Source organism: Aethalodelphis obliquidens, unplaced genomic scaffold (assembly GCF_003676395.1).
Source record: "Aethalodelphis obliquidens isolate GAN/ISIS:26980383/991018 unplaced genomic scaffold, ASM367639v1 scaffold39, whole genome shotgun sequence".
Lineage (NCBI taxonomy): Eukaryota > Metazoa > Chordata > Mammalia > Artiodactyla > Delphinidae > Aethalodelphis > Aethalodelphis obliquidens.
The window spans coordinates 12465410-12479985 of NW_020837983.1; the positions used below are offsets into that span (position 1 = coordinate 12465410).

General features: G+C 46.0%; 1 long non-coding RNA gene and 1 pseudogene across 1 annotated transcript; both read right to left on the bottom strand.

Annotated features, from left to right (window-relative positions):
• Positions 1-284: 284 nt before the first annotated feature.
• On the bottom strand, positions 285-14321 carry LOC113633278 (uncharacterized). The gene is made up of 3 exons (XR_003438127.1): positions 14237-14321; positions 11493-11714; positions 285-411 (listed from the first exon to the last, which is right to left on the bottom strand). It is a non-coding gene; the product is annotated as an uncharacterized LOC113633278 (long non-coding RNA).
• Positions 2012-2399, bottom strand: LOC113633277 (protein yippee-like 5 pseudogene; annotated as a pseudogene).
• Positions 14322-14576: the final 255 nt, after the last annotated feature.

The following is a 14576-nucleotide window of genomic DNA, read 5'->3' on the forward strand; positions in this document are numbered from 1 at the left end:
GTAGAGAGGCACATACTCAAATTTTACAAAAGGGAAACCAAAATCACTATCCGGTGGTCCTGCCAGCCAAGTAAGAGAAGAAAGCTAAGAAAGGATGTTTTTTGGTGCCCAACGTGAGCTTGGCATGAACTCAGTTTCTCTAGGTGTGGAGAGGATAACACATTTGGGGCCAGGCTTTATTCTGTCCCCTCATGAGCCTCAGCATAACTTCATTTCCATTCTTCTGCCCTGGGCTAGCCAGGGGCCACAGGAACCCACAGAGATGGGGAGTCTCATACCTGTCCGAGTCTTGGCAAATCTCCACCACAGCCGCCAAGGCCTTCAAGTGCACGTTGGGTTGGCAGGAGTGGATGTAGTCAGGGAACAGCTGTTCCTGGAGTCCCCGTTCGAGGCCGTGGAATCTATAGCTACCTGGAAGAGAAGATAGGCGAATGGGTAAATTTAAAGTGAACACATTTCAGGACTTCCCTGGTGGTCCAGTGGTAATGGATCCACCTTCCAATGCAAGGGATGCGAGTTCAATCCCTCGTCAGGGAACGAAGATCCCACATGCCACAGGGCAACTAAGTCCGCACGCCACAACTACTGAGCTCGCGTCTCAAGGAGAGCCTGTGTGCCACAAACTATAGAGTCCACGCGCCCTGGAGCCCGTGTGCCACAACTAGAGAGAAGCCCAAACGCCGCAATGAAGAGACCTCGCGCTGCAACGAAAGATCCCGCATGCCTCAACTAAGACCCGATGCGGCCAAGAAAATAAATAAAATAAATAAATATTTTTTAAAAAATAAAGTGAACACATCTCGTAAGAATCGTGATCAGCCCTGAGAGAGACAAGGCCTGAGGGGGAGGAAAGCACTACGTTACACACCCTGCTGATAAGCAGAGTTAGAGAAAAAAATTCATTAGCTTTAAAAACTAGTTATTAACTTGGTCGAGGCCATTTCTGTAGTCTTCAGTCTCCCTCTCCCCCATGCCCTCTCTTCTCTGTGTCCAAAATGGAATTTGAGATTGATGTACAGGTCAGAAAGCCCAGCCGCTCTAATCCACAACGTCACCAGGCAGCAAGGTCAAGGGTGATTATCATAATTCACTAAGAAAAGTCTTCTGTGCTCTCCGGGCAGGAGGATTCCATGTCTGAGGCCTAGGTAAACTCCCTTAAAACTAAAGATGTCAAAGATGCGGTCTGTATATCAAAGCCATTGTTGTTGTTTTTTTTTTTAACATCCAACTATTACTTTGTTTATGTTACTATGCTTAATTTACATGGAAAAGACAACCAAGCAGTTCTGCCCCATATCAGGAAAAGTTTCCAATCAACACCAATTATGTGGTGACAAATAACTAGGAATGGTGGCATCTTTGGATCAAGACTGACAAGGAAGAATGGGCTCTGATGCTACAGTTCATCTCCAACAAGAATATGGCACAATGGCCAGCACAAACCATACTAACACTGAACCTTCAGCACTGGTCACAAATTTGGATCTCTTTTCTGAAGCTAGCAAATCAACTGAAATACCTGGGTTAAAAAAAAGTTTTAAAATGAAGCCCGAATTAATTTAAGAACCATGCTCTTGACACATTTTCCTTTCAGAATTTACATAAAACACTTTTTCACTCTAATAGCCCAGGGTTTTTTCCTCACATAGCCCACCATGTAGCTGCAGATAGACTGTTCTGCCTCAAGATGTAAACATAGGGGGAAAAAAAATTAACGGCATCTGCGTAATATTCTCTCTACACACTGCTGTTGAATGGGAAATAGATAATTAAAAAAAGAAAGAAAGGAAGGGAGGAAGGAAGGAAGGAAGGAAGGAAAAGAGAGAAAGAAAGAAAGGAAGGAAGGAAGGAAGAAAGAAAGAAAGAAAGAAAGGTTCCATTATAGATTCTCACAACCTCTTGTTCCACAGTTCATGAATCTTACACTGATGCTAAGGTGACAATGTATGTAAGTGGACTTTTGTTTTCAGTGAAGAAGACCTGGGAAAAAGATGGATTTATCTCTTTTTCTTCAAGAGTTATCAGATGGTGCATGCTCCCCAAAGCCCTCGCTTTCTCGGAACACACGGCCTTCCTTATAACACTGGGTGTCTTCAGTGGCAAACTCATAGATCCATCCCAGTTTGCTATTGTAGTTTTTGCAGCTCACATCTCGAACCATGTGGCAGCCAGTGAGCATGACCCGGTCTTGAACTTCACTGTACTGCAGGTTAACTACCTTGTTAAAAGGTAGTTAAAAAGAAATGCTCTGCCAGTGGCGCCTGTGAATTGAGTGGAGATGAGTTCTGAGTGGTTGGTCGGGATTGTATCGCAGTTTGCACAGGAAAACAGATGGGTACCACCGATATGATCAAGGAAAATCCTGCCCATTTTTATAGTTGAAGTTCTAAAAACCCCGAGCAGCTGAGATCCAAGGCCACCAGCGGCTCTTCGGTCTTCGGCTGAGATGAAGCCTCAAAGCCGTTGTTACTTTCATGAGTGGCAAGTTGCAAAGAGATGCGTTGAATTGGTTATAATAAAATTTCTGCCAGAAGAAGCTCTGTGTAAGGCTCCATTCATGTAAAAACTCCTGCCCACGCCAGAGAAGATGCCTGAATGCTATGTCATTGTCAGCGGCAAGTGGAGAAGAGAAACCTCTGCAGACAGAGGTCACCAAGTTGTCATTATCTTTGAAATTCCTAAATTTTTTCTGACCGCCAACATCATCATCATCTAAATAAAAGTTGACTCACCCAACACTTCTTTTTTTTAACATATATATATATTCTTTTTCATATTCTTTTCCATTATGATTTGTCACAGAATATTGAATATAGTTCCCTGTGCTATAAGTAGGATCTTGTTGTTTATCCATTCTGCACACAATAGTTTGTCTCTGTTAATCCCAAACTCCCATTCTTTTCCTCCCCTCCCCCCTACCTTGGCAACCACAAGTCTGTTCTCTATGTCTGTGAGTCTGTTTTTTTCCATAGATACATTGATTTGCATTGTATTTTAGATTCCACATATACGTGCTATCATATGGTATTTGTCTTTCTCTCTCTGAATTACTTCACTTAGTATGAAAATCTCTAGGCCCATCCATGTTGCTGCAAATGGCATTATTTCATTCTTTTTTTATGGCTGAGTAGTATTCCATTGTACATATGTACCCCATCTTCTTTATCCATTCATCTGTCAATGGACATTTAGGTTGTTTCCATGTCTTGGCTATTGTGAATTGTGCTGCTGTGAACATAGAGGTACATGTATCTTTTCAAATTATAGTTTTGTCTGGGTAAATGCCTAAGAGTGGGATTGCTGGATCGTGTGGCAACTCTATTTTTAGTTTTTTGAGGAATCTCCATATTGTTTTCCATAGTTCACCCAACACTTCTTAGCAACAACAACGACAAAATGATTAAGCCTGGGGAGTGGGGCTAAACCGGGAAGGCTCATTTCTTCTGATTTCTAACATCATCACCATTTCAGTGAAAGTTAGCCCAGCAAACACCTCTCCAAAGAAATGCATAAGCTTGGGGGTGGAGAGTGGGGAGAGAGGGATTAAAATGAAAGGAGTTGTAGAGAAAGAAAGGAGTGTTCGTGGTGCATCCAGCCCAGCGGAGTCCATTCACTGGCTGACAGATGACAGAACAGCTCTATTTTCTCTTAAGATCTTTTGAATGCGAAACATTATTTTGTATAATTTTTGGCAAAATTCCATTATAACAAATAACTGGCATATCCCATTGGACTTAAGGTGGGATGTTAGCTCTGGAAGGACAGTGGAAAGGGGCTACGTGCTCTGTGTCTGCTTCTGAGGGACCCGATGCTAAGAGCAATGTTGATGGAAAAAAAATGCCACCATGTCTTATACTGTAAGCCTGCAATCAAACCAAAGTAACTAAAAGAGAAAAAACAATAGGCTAACAGTAATTCACTTACAACCTCTCTTTTTTTCTTTCGTAAAGTTTTTTTTTTTTTCTCATCACTGAGTTTTCCCCCTTTTCATCCTTACCGCTCCACAGGACTATGTTGAAAATAAATTTAGGCAGGATTCACATTCTATTTTCAGAATCTCCAGATGTTTTCAACAAGGTAGTACAAAGTGATAAAATGCTAGTACTAAGTGTTTCAAAAGGAAAGGTCGTGTGAAGAAAAATTGTACAGTATTTCCCCAACCCTTAGACGCTCTTACTTTGGACAACAAAGGGAAGAAGGGAGGGGTAACCTCTGTTAAAATCCTACTGTGTGTCAGACACCTGTGCTGACTGCTTTATAAGCACTGTGTTATCTCATTTTCATGAAAACTCTGCAAGGTAGAGATTGTTATTCCTTTTCATTAATGAAGAGCCTGATACCCAAAGGTGATGAAAATCACAAGGTCGTAGGGGATGGAGCTGGGTTTAAACCCAAGTCTACATGGTTTCAAAGACTTTACTTCTCCATGGTGTCATTATACACCCAAGAGAATGAGGAAGTCTGTGACCAGCATATCCAGACATCTCATGGGTATGTTTTATTTCTATAAAGAATGAGGGGATTTGGCCTGGAGGCAGGGAGACTAACCAGGAGACAACGACAGTAATTTAAGAGAGAAGAAATGTCTTGAATAAACAGCTCTTTAGAACAAGTGAGACACAGTATATTCTGAGACAGATTTTTATCCTGAAAGTGAAAGCCAATCCACTGGAAAAAAGAGAGGAAGACAACAGGCGAAGGGCCTTTTTGTCATGAACTGTGTGAAAAGCTAGTGGTGGCGGGAGCCTACATGCATTTTGTGAACAAGAAGAAGGTGTAAAGCACTCCGGGACCCACCCACGGGGCCCCAGCCAGATAGAGGTCTGGATACATGCAGACAATCCCTGGAAAACTCCAAGAAGAACACTCAAGAGGTACCTGAGAGACAGTGTTTGGAGAAATCAAACATCTCAGGGCCTCCTGGATTTACTAAGCTCCAACACAAACCCACCATTCTCTGCCTTTTTGTCCTGAGGAGGCACACTTAAGAGATCATGTCACCTCACGTATGTGTACATAGTGTTTAAAAGGTAAAAATAGTGCTGGGAAGGCTAGAAGTAAAGCCACCTCTTTCTCTCCTACTAAGGAAAGCAGCTTAAAACTCCAGAGAATTCTAGAGAATGCAAGGATGTTATTATGAAGATAACCTTGACTCTGCTCTGATTTATTAATATCACTGCAAGTATTGCAAATCATTGGCAGGTGTTGATACTTTATTATTAATAACAAGTACCTGTGACTCCTGTCACTTCTGTTTATGATGCCCCTCATTGTTAGGCATCTCACTCTATTTATGTTTCTTTCTTCCTTTCTTTCTTCCTTCCTTCCTTCCTTCCTTCCTTCCTCCCTCCCTCCCTCCCTCCCTCTCTCTCTCTCTCTCTCTCTTTCTTTCTTTCTTTGCCATGACATATGGCATGTTAGTTCTCAGACCAGGGATTGAACCTGTGCCCCCTGCAGTGGAAATGAATATACACAATATTAACTACTCACCTCCAACATGTTTACTTCCAAATGGAAAAATCCTTTCTTTATGTGAATAAAGGTGACCATGGAGGCCCAGAGTGTTCTCTTTCAGGGAACTTGTGAAGAGAAGACAGAGAAATGCATGGTGCAAACCATACATTCAGTTTGATTCCAAAAGATTCAGATGCAGATGAGAATAAATATTCCACCATTAACCTATTTTTTTCTCTGCAATTATTCCTTATAGTCAGTGTAATCTGAAGGTTTTCACTCATTATGGTGGACTCCAATCATCTGATGATGGGAAGAATCAAAGCCTCTATTTCCTGGAATACTACATAAAACTTCTCTGGAAACATAATATCTCTGCTTCCTACTAACTGGAATGTGGTATTTTAAAGTCAGAAGTCCACATGCGTATCAAGAAACCCTATGATACAAGACACTTTTTAATCCAAACCTGTAAAAGCAGGATCTCCTTAAGACAAACCAAGGGTTCAAGCAAAATACCATGTTGCTACCAGAGACCTGGAGAGAAACAGGAAGTCTTTTAAGTACAATGAAAAAACAACTCACAAACCTCAGAGCAACTATTTCAAAGAAATATTTAGAAGCTCTAGGAAAGCGCTTGTCTCCTGCTGGGAAGCTCACTGGACCCCATCAGCTCCTGCTTCCAATAAATAATGCTGGGATTGTGTCTGGAAGAATAAACATGAGACTGAGCACGCACAGGAACGGTATAGGTTTGATGTCTGAGTGTTTTCACACAGTAACACGTGAGTGAGCAGACATTTGGTTCCATTCTAGGCAAGCTCTTCTCATCAGACCATTGAAAACTGCCCAGGATTCAACAGCCACTCCTACCATGGACAGATGCTTCCTTTTATGGAATGCTCAGAGGAAATCACCTGGTTTTGATGTGGTTTGAGTTTGATCCTGTGAAACCATCAGAACTTCCCACCAGAGATAAATGAGGAGATTCTGGCCTTTATCAGTATGTGTGATGAACACAGGTGTCCTGGCTGTACTTGCCAACCCTCCTTCTATTTTTATCCATCTCCCTACATGTGACTACCTTTGACCTACTCTGAGCTCAGACCCCTGATCTGTTAGAGTGACTCTGTCAGTCTTTCTTTAAAAATGGACAGGCAACAAAATGAATTTAACCTAGAAGCAGCAGATCAGCAAGGGAATGAAAACATCAGAAGTTATCTAATCACAGCCACAGCCATTCAGGGCTCTGTCTTATCTGCTGGGTAATAAAAATGGGATGTTCCTAAACTTGGAGGGCATCCAATCAAATAAGTAAAGTTGTTGCTTACCTCTGGCTCTTGGGGGGATTTCTGTGTAGTTTAACTGTGTATACTAACTACAAAACATTGGCATGGGTTTGAAACACCTATGTTCTAGGAAAGGTTTTTTTGGCAGGGGGCAGGGGTGGGCAGGGGGAAGTTTGTCTTGACAGAAAGCAAAAAATAAAACACAAACGTCTTTGAGAACAAGGATTGTTAAGAAGGCAGTAGAAAAAAAGGAATGGGGAGAAAAGAATATCTCCTCTGAAGTCAAGGTAGCTTTTCCAGAAAAGTAGGGTTTAGTCTCAGCTTAAGAACACTTTTAAAAAGCTTGACAGCTCAGAAGTGCTGTTTAGGGAACTGAAAACCAAGTGAGCCAAGAACAACATTTCTTTAAAAAATCCTGGCAAAGGATAAAGAGGATAAAGAGCTGGTTCTGCATAGTTTTGGAGACACGATAACGAAGCAGAGGCATCTTCTCCCCAAAGGCACTGAAATCCTAAGGCATCAATGGGTCAGTTGCAGGGAGACAGGGTAGGGGCAGGGGTGAGGGGTATTTCTCTCTCAAAGTCTCCCAGGGCACTCACCTCTCTCTGCTCCACCCCACTACACCATTCACCCTTCCTCCCTCCTGGAACCCCAGGGGGCAGCACTTCTTAAGAGCCCCCAGGGACCATCTCTGCAGCCCAGATTCTTCCCAGAGCCTGGCAAGTTCTGGGAGCAGACGCTGGGCTTGCAAGGCCATGGCAGGTGCGGTGGGACCTGGAAGGATTAGTAAGTTCTGCCGAAGGGAGAGTCATTCCTCCCCCTGGAAGCCTGAGCTTCCTGGTCCTGGACAAGGACCCTCCCCCACGTGGCAGAAACTGGTAGCTCTTCCCCAAACCAGTTTTCTAGTCATCCTGGGCACAACCAGATGACATTTTCCAGCGTAATTAGGCCATGTGACTACTTTCTGGAAAGTGGGCACGAGAAGGGCACCATACCCAGGTATGTCCCTGTAGTGGAATGCAGTGTCCCCCAGAATTCATGTCCACCCAGAACCTCAGAATGTAATTAAAAGAAAACTTTTTCTATGCCCACAGAATACTTTTGATACCAAATATGTGCGGGATGGTGGTTCCCAAACCAACAAATTCTCCAGTTCTCAGTGGACACCAACTGGGTGTCCTCTAAGTTAACTCAATTCTAATACTAACTACCTGGAATGAGCACAGACGCCACAGCTTAAGGGCTCAGTCCCCCAAGACTGTCCCCCACTTCCGATACCAATTGCAAGTCCCAGGTTGTCACCTGTACTTCTGACCAATCAGCTATAAATTGGGAGTTTCCATGACCCCCCTCCTCAGGTTTGAGAATTTGTTAGAACTGCTCACAGAACTTACTTATATCTACTGGTTTACTGTAAAGGATATAATAAAGGATACAGGTGAACAAGCCAGATGAAGTGGTACATAGGTTGAGGTCTGGACGGTCCCAAGTGCAGGAGCTTTTGCCCCCATGGAGTTGGAGTGCAACACCCTCCCAGCACATGGATCTGCTCACCAACCCGGAAGATCTTTTATGGAGACTACATCATGTAGGCATGATCCATTATCACCTCATCTCCAGTCCCTCTCCCCTGCCCAGAGGAATGGGGATGGGACTGAAAACTCCAAGCTTCTAATCATGACTTGGACTTTCTGGTGACCAGCCCCCATTCGGAATCATCCAGTTGCCCAACAAGAGTCACCTCATTAGAACAAACGATGCTCCTGTCACCCAGGAAATTCCTAGAGATTTAGGAGCTCTGTGTCAGGAACTGGGGGCAGAGACCAAATATATAGTTCTTATGTCACAGTGACCTTATTTGGAAGAAACATCTTTACAGATGTAATTAAGGCAAGGATCTTGAGATGAGATCCTCCTGGATTAGAGCGAGTCCTAAATCTAATGACAAGTATCCTTGTAAGACAGCACAGGAGAAGACAGACAGACACACAGGGGAGAAGGGCGTGTAAACACAGGCAGAGATTGAAGTGATGCCTCTGTAAGTCAAGGAATGCTAAGGATTGGTAGACACCCCCCAAAACTAGGAGAGGGGCATGGAAAAGATTTTTCTGCAGAGCTTCCGGAAGGAATCAACTCTGCTGACACCCTGATTTTGGATTTCAGGTCTCCAGAACTGTGAGAGAACACATTTTTCTTTTAAGCTGCCCAGGTTGTAGTAATTTGTTACAGCAGCTCTAGGATAAGCTCCTCCCACGTACAACTTTCCTGCTCTTTCCCTGTCAGGCTGGCTGGCGTGAAGACAATTGCTCGGGTCATCTTGCTGAGGCCAAAGGAGCCTCAAGATGGAATGAGCCTAGATTCCTGAATCACTGCTAAGAAGGGGCAGGAACACCTGTGGGGCAGAGGTCACGTTAACTGTGGTAAACCTCTGTTTTCTGGATTTAACTGTTACAGCGGCTGGCCAAAGCGATCTTCAATACCCTCCGTCCATTGCCACCATCACCACCACGCATAAAGCAATAAATTGACATGCTAGTTTGCACGGTGGTCCTGCGGAATTTATCATTCTAGTCACTCACTGAACACGCTGATGAGTTCTGTTGTCAGAACTGGGAAGCTGAGAATCAGACCCTTTCCCTCCAGATAAACAAAACAAAACTGGGGGCCAGGGGCCCAGCCTGCACTCTGCCAGCACCTTGCGGGTACCCCCATCAGCGCTGTCTCTCCTGGTTGCACCAGTAGAGGCCTGAAGCAGGAAGGATACGTAAACCCAGGGCGAGTTCCCCATTTCTGCCCCTCCTGGGTGGAAGCACACAACATGTGGCTGAGAGGCGTCCTCCACTCCAAGAGGAAACCCCTTGCCCGCTGTGGGGCTGGGCAGGGAAAGTGGCAGCAGCCTGGTCCAGAGGACAGGAGAGGAAGCATGAAGCCAGGGAGGATGGGCCCGGAGCTGGAGTATCCGAGAGGCAGGCTGGGCTCCACTGCCCAGGACTCCAGCTGCCTCAGCTCTTGTCACCATGCACAGTATAAGTGGCCCTCTCCAGGGAGCCTGGCCAGGTAGACTTGATCTGTGGTGGTGTGACAAGGCCCCTGCCCATCCCAGCACTGAGCTCCTTGGAGGCAGGAATGCATTCTGTGGACACTCTGCCCCTGGCCTCTGTAGATCGTGGGAGCTGTGGTGATGGATGATTCTGGAACAGGAGGCTAAGGTCAGATTGTGAAATGCCCTGGATGCCGTGAGACGTTTGGGCCCCGCCCTGTGGACAGTGGGGTGACTCTCAGTAGTGGGTTTCAAGATCTGCGTTTTAGAATATCCCTGGGGACGGTGCCTGCACAGAGTAAGACCACAATAAACACTTGTGTGTAGCCAAAGGAAAGCAAAATTCAATATTAATGCTCATCACGTAACATGTTTCAGTCTCTCTCTCTTACACACACACGTGTCCCCGCCCCTGTCCGACCCTAAAAGCCAGGACATTATATGGATGTCTGGTTTCCAATGGGCTCCCTAGACAGCGGGCTGGATGCAGCGTTCTGCTGCCATAGAATTCGCCAGTGAAGACAGAGCTCACAGGTAAGGATTGAAGTGCCCCCTCTGCTGTCAGAAAAAGGTTACTGCAACCACAAGGCCACGTCATCCTCAGTTTGTGCTCCATGAATGTAGGCACCCACCTGCGGGCAGGGGTGCCAGCCAGGGGCACTGCCTACCAGCTAATGTGGAGGAGGTTTCAGCCCAGTGACGTTTCCCTGGAATCCAGGTGTGGGGCTCCCCCCACCCCAAGCCCACTATCCATTTTACTTCCTTTCCTTCCTTCTTTTTTCTGGCTCTGAGAATGTTCTTGGGAGCCTGTGGTCCAGAGAAGTCTTGGAGGGTCATTTGTGCCAGCAATAAATCCCTCCATTCCTGCAGGGAAGTCGAGGGAGAGTCCTGGGTAGTTCACTGGGTTGAGTCCATTCCTATTGGCCCAGCCCAAAGATCTGCCCAGGGAGTGAGACAAAAATAGCAGCAGATACTGTCCCTGCCCAGAGAGGTGACAGTTCCCAGAGAAGGTGACAATGGGTTATGGGTCAACGTGACAACAGGTCAGGACAGGATTTAGCTAGGGCCTGAGAAACTTAGGACAGTGGACCATGAGGAAATAGAGAGACTGGCCGGGAGGGCAGAGAAGCCTGAGAAAATGTAACGGAAAGGATGGGGCTCCAGGTAAGCATCTTAAGAACGGGTGGTGGGGCTTCCCTGGTGGGGCAGTGGTTGAGAATCTGCCTGCTAATGCAGGGGACACCGGTTCGAGCCCTGGGCTGGGAGGATCCCACATGCCGCGGAGCAACTAGGCCCGTGAGCCACAACTACTGAGCCTGCGCGTCTGGAGCCTGTGCTCCGCAACAAGAGAGGCTGCGATAGTGAGAGGCCCGCGCACCGCGATGAAGAGCGGCCCCCGCTTGCCACAACTAGAGAAAGCCCTCACACAGAAACGAAGACCCAACACAGCAAAAATAAATATATAAAGTAATAAACTCCTACCCCCAACATCTTAAAAAAAAAAAAGAACGGGTGACATCCAAGCTGCCCATGGTCCAACTAGAGGAGGGGTCAGAATGAACCAAATGGGGACAAAAATCCACCCAACAGAAACCCAGAATTCCTCAAATTCCAACTCCTTCCCCTTGCTGAGACTCAGACTCTGGCCCCATCAACCCTTCCCGACCTTCTGCCGCCCTCTCTGCAGGCCTTACAGGCCTCATTCCTACCTCTGCTCTGCCTCGGTTGCTCCGCTGGCTCCCCTCCATCCTCTGACACCCTCTGGGAGGAACCCTCTCCCACCGCCTGGCTGGGCCTTCAGACAGTGTGTGCCAGCAGCGTCCACACCTCAACTTCTGCTCCTAAGGCAGTCCATCCCCAGGGGAGCAGGTCTTCAGGGCCTTTTCTCCATGCAGATCAAAAGCAGAAGGGGACTTTGATGAGCCCGGTTCCTGGAAATAAACAAGGAGGACAGGGGTTCAAACGGCCCCCAGGGACTACCCTGGGAGTGGACACGGGGCTGGAGTCAGGAGCATGGGACAGGAAACCCAGTAACAGATCTCACTGGTAACTGCCACAAACCACTCCAGGATACTAAGCATGCCAGGAGGTCTTTTTTTTTTTTTTTTAAAGACTTTTTGATGTGCACCATTTTTAAAGTTTTTATTGAATTTGTTGCAATATTGCTTCTGTTTTATGTTTTGGTTTTTTGGCCACGAGGCATGTGGGATCTTAGCTCCCTGACCAGGGATCGAACTCACTCCCCCTGTACTGGAAGGCGAAGTCTTAACCACTGGACCACCAGGGAAGTCCCAGGAGGTCACGTTTTATCAATCAAATCCAATCTATCCAGCTTCTTACTGAGGTGGGGAAAAGCCTGAAGTCAATGCTTCTGGAGGCTCCCTTCACTCATTCTGTGCAAGAAACCTTGGCACGCACTTAGTTCAGACGAAAACAGATGAGCTGTCTATGTGATGCCTATGCTGAGTGCTGGTCAGTGAACTCGGCAGTTGCTCCTGGAGGGTCCCAGTTCCTCCAAGGGGACATCCCCCCAACACCCTAGAAACTTTGGCCCATTGGCCTCAAGCATCAAAACTCCAGTTTGGGGGCCTGTCTTTCCCAGCAATCCCACAACCTCGACCATCCCAAGACAAAATAGCACATCATCACTTAATGCGCTTAGAAGTTCCAAACTGGCAACCAGCCAACATAAAGGGTTTATGGTCCTGTGAATTAGATGCCAAAAGTTAAAAATCAGGACATTGGATACAGAAATCTAGATTTCCATGGAGAGTGATGATATTATATCACATTGTGAGTGTACTTAATGCCACTGAATTGTATACTTAAAATGGTTAAATGGTAAAATTTTATGTATATTTTACCACAATAAAAAAATGTATAAAAGGTCTAGATTTCCTGCTTCTTTGAAAAATTAGAATACTGGGCAAAGTACATGAGGAATCTCTTTGTATTATTTCCTATAATTGTATGTGAATCTATAATTATCTCAAGAAACATTTCAATTAAAAAATGTAAAAAAAAAAACCCAAAAACTATTCCACAAAATTGTCTTCCCACACAGCAACATTAGCACCTTGGCCATCTCTGCTCATTTCCTATACATGAGACTTGTTTCCTTTATAGGATCTGCCCAACTCTTCGTGTAGACATTTGGGTTTGAGACCCTGGACTCACTCTTCCAAAAGAATCTTAAGGTTAAAGAAAGTATGGTTTCCAGGGTGGCCGGCACACCCTCCCTATATGTTACCTCCTCCCCGGGGAAGAGAGCCTGGATGTCAGGAATGCAGGGATCCAGCAGCCTTCCTTGGATCCCTGACCTCTCCATGGGCTCAGGTCTTTCCTTATGTGGGCATCCATCTGCTGCTCACTAGTCAATTGCATGGAAAGCCTGTCCTTTGAGTCTGTCTCAGGAAACAGCAAAGACCAGGAGTCCCAGGCAGTGGTCAGACCAAAACGAGCAGGGAGAGAGGGGTGCGGGACGTGCAGGAGAGGAAAGAAGGTGGGGTCCCCAGCGCCCAGAGGCTGGCATGGGAATCCTGGGGAGGAAACCCAGGTTTAGTAATTGGACCCTGTTCTGGGTTGAATTGTAACCCTCTCCCACACAAACCCAGTTCACATGTCCTAACCCCTAGGACTTGTGAACGTGACCTTATTGGAAATAGGGTTGTCGGGGAGCTAATAGTTAAGATAGGTCATTCCGGTAGGCCCTATTCCACTATGACTGATGTACTTATAAAAGGGGGAAATTTGGACACAGAGACACACACACAGGGAGAATGCCATGTGATGATGAAGGCAGAAATGGGGAGATGCTTCTGTAACCCAAGGAATGGCAAAGATGGCCAGCAAACCACCAGAAGCGAGGGGAGAGGCCTGGAACGGATTCTCCTTCACAGCCTTCGTTAGGAACCAATCCTGCCAACACCTTGACCTCAGACATCTGGTCTCCAGAACTGTGAGACAATACATTTCTGTTGTTTCAGCCACCCAGTCTATGGTACTTTGTTACAGCAGCCCTGGCAAACAAATACAGACTAATCCCAAGTAGTTCTGGGATGGGCCCTTCCCCTTTCCTGCCCTGAAATGACCTTTAAAAGTGAACAAGATGGTCTATGTTCAGTGGAGAGGAAAGAGATATTTCTAGACAAGAGAAGTAATGAGAGCAGAAACAGGCATTGACAGGAGGCTATTGCGATGGGGAGGGAGGTGGGAGTTAAGATAATAATGCTAACTAACTTTTCTCCAGCACCTCCTGTGTCAAACATCCTTAAAACAAGTTGGTTTGAGGTAAGTATTAGTATCATGTTCATTTTACACGTGAGAAAATTGTGGCTCAGAGAAGTTAAACAGTATGCCCAAGATCTGGTAAGGGGGGAAAGCCATGATTTGAACCTAGAATCAGAATAGCTTGTTTGTAACTTTTCCAAGCAGAGGCAAAAGGAATTGATACCTTAAGGCTCACCCTGATCTTCTAGTTGGCCTGGGATCCCTCTGGTAGTTTAGCCGGGGTGGGGAGGGGCGGCGCTGGGCTGAGCCTCCTAGGACCAGTCTGACCTGAAGCAGTTCCTGCCTGTTAAACCTATCCCACACATGGCCACTGGGCAGATTCAGTGTTAAACCAGCCAAACCGGAAGAGAGGATCCAGGGCCAGGGCCAAGTTCTTACACCATGTCTCTCCTGCAGTGACTGGTGTTTGCTGCAGAGGCCACCCAGAGTGCCTACAACACTGGCCAAGAAAGGCAGGGTGGTTTGAGCATGGCCACACTGACACCCGTTGAAAAGGATTTACT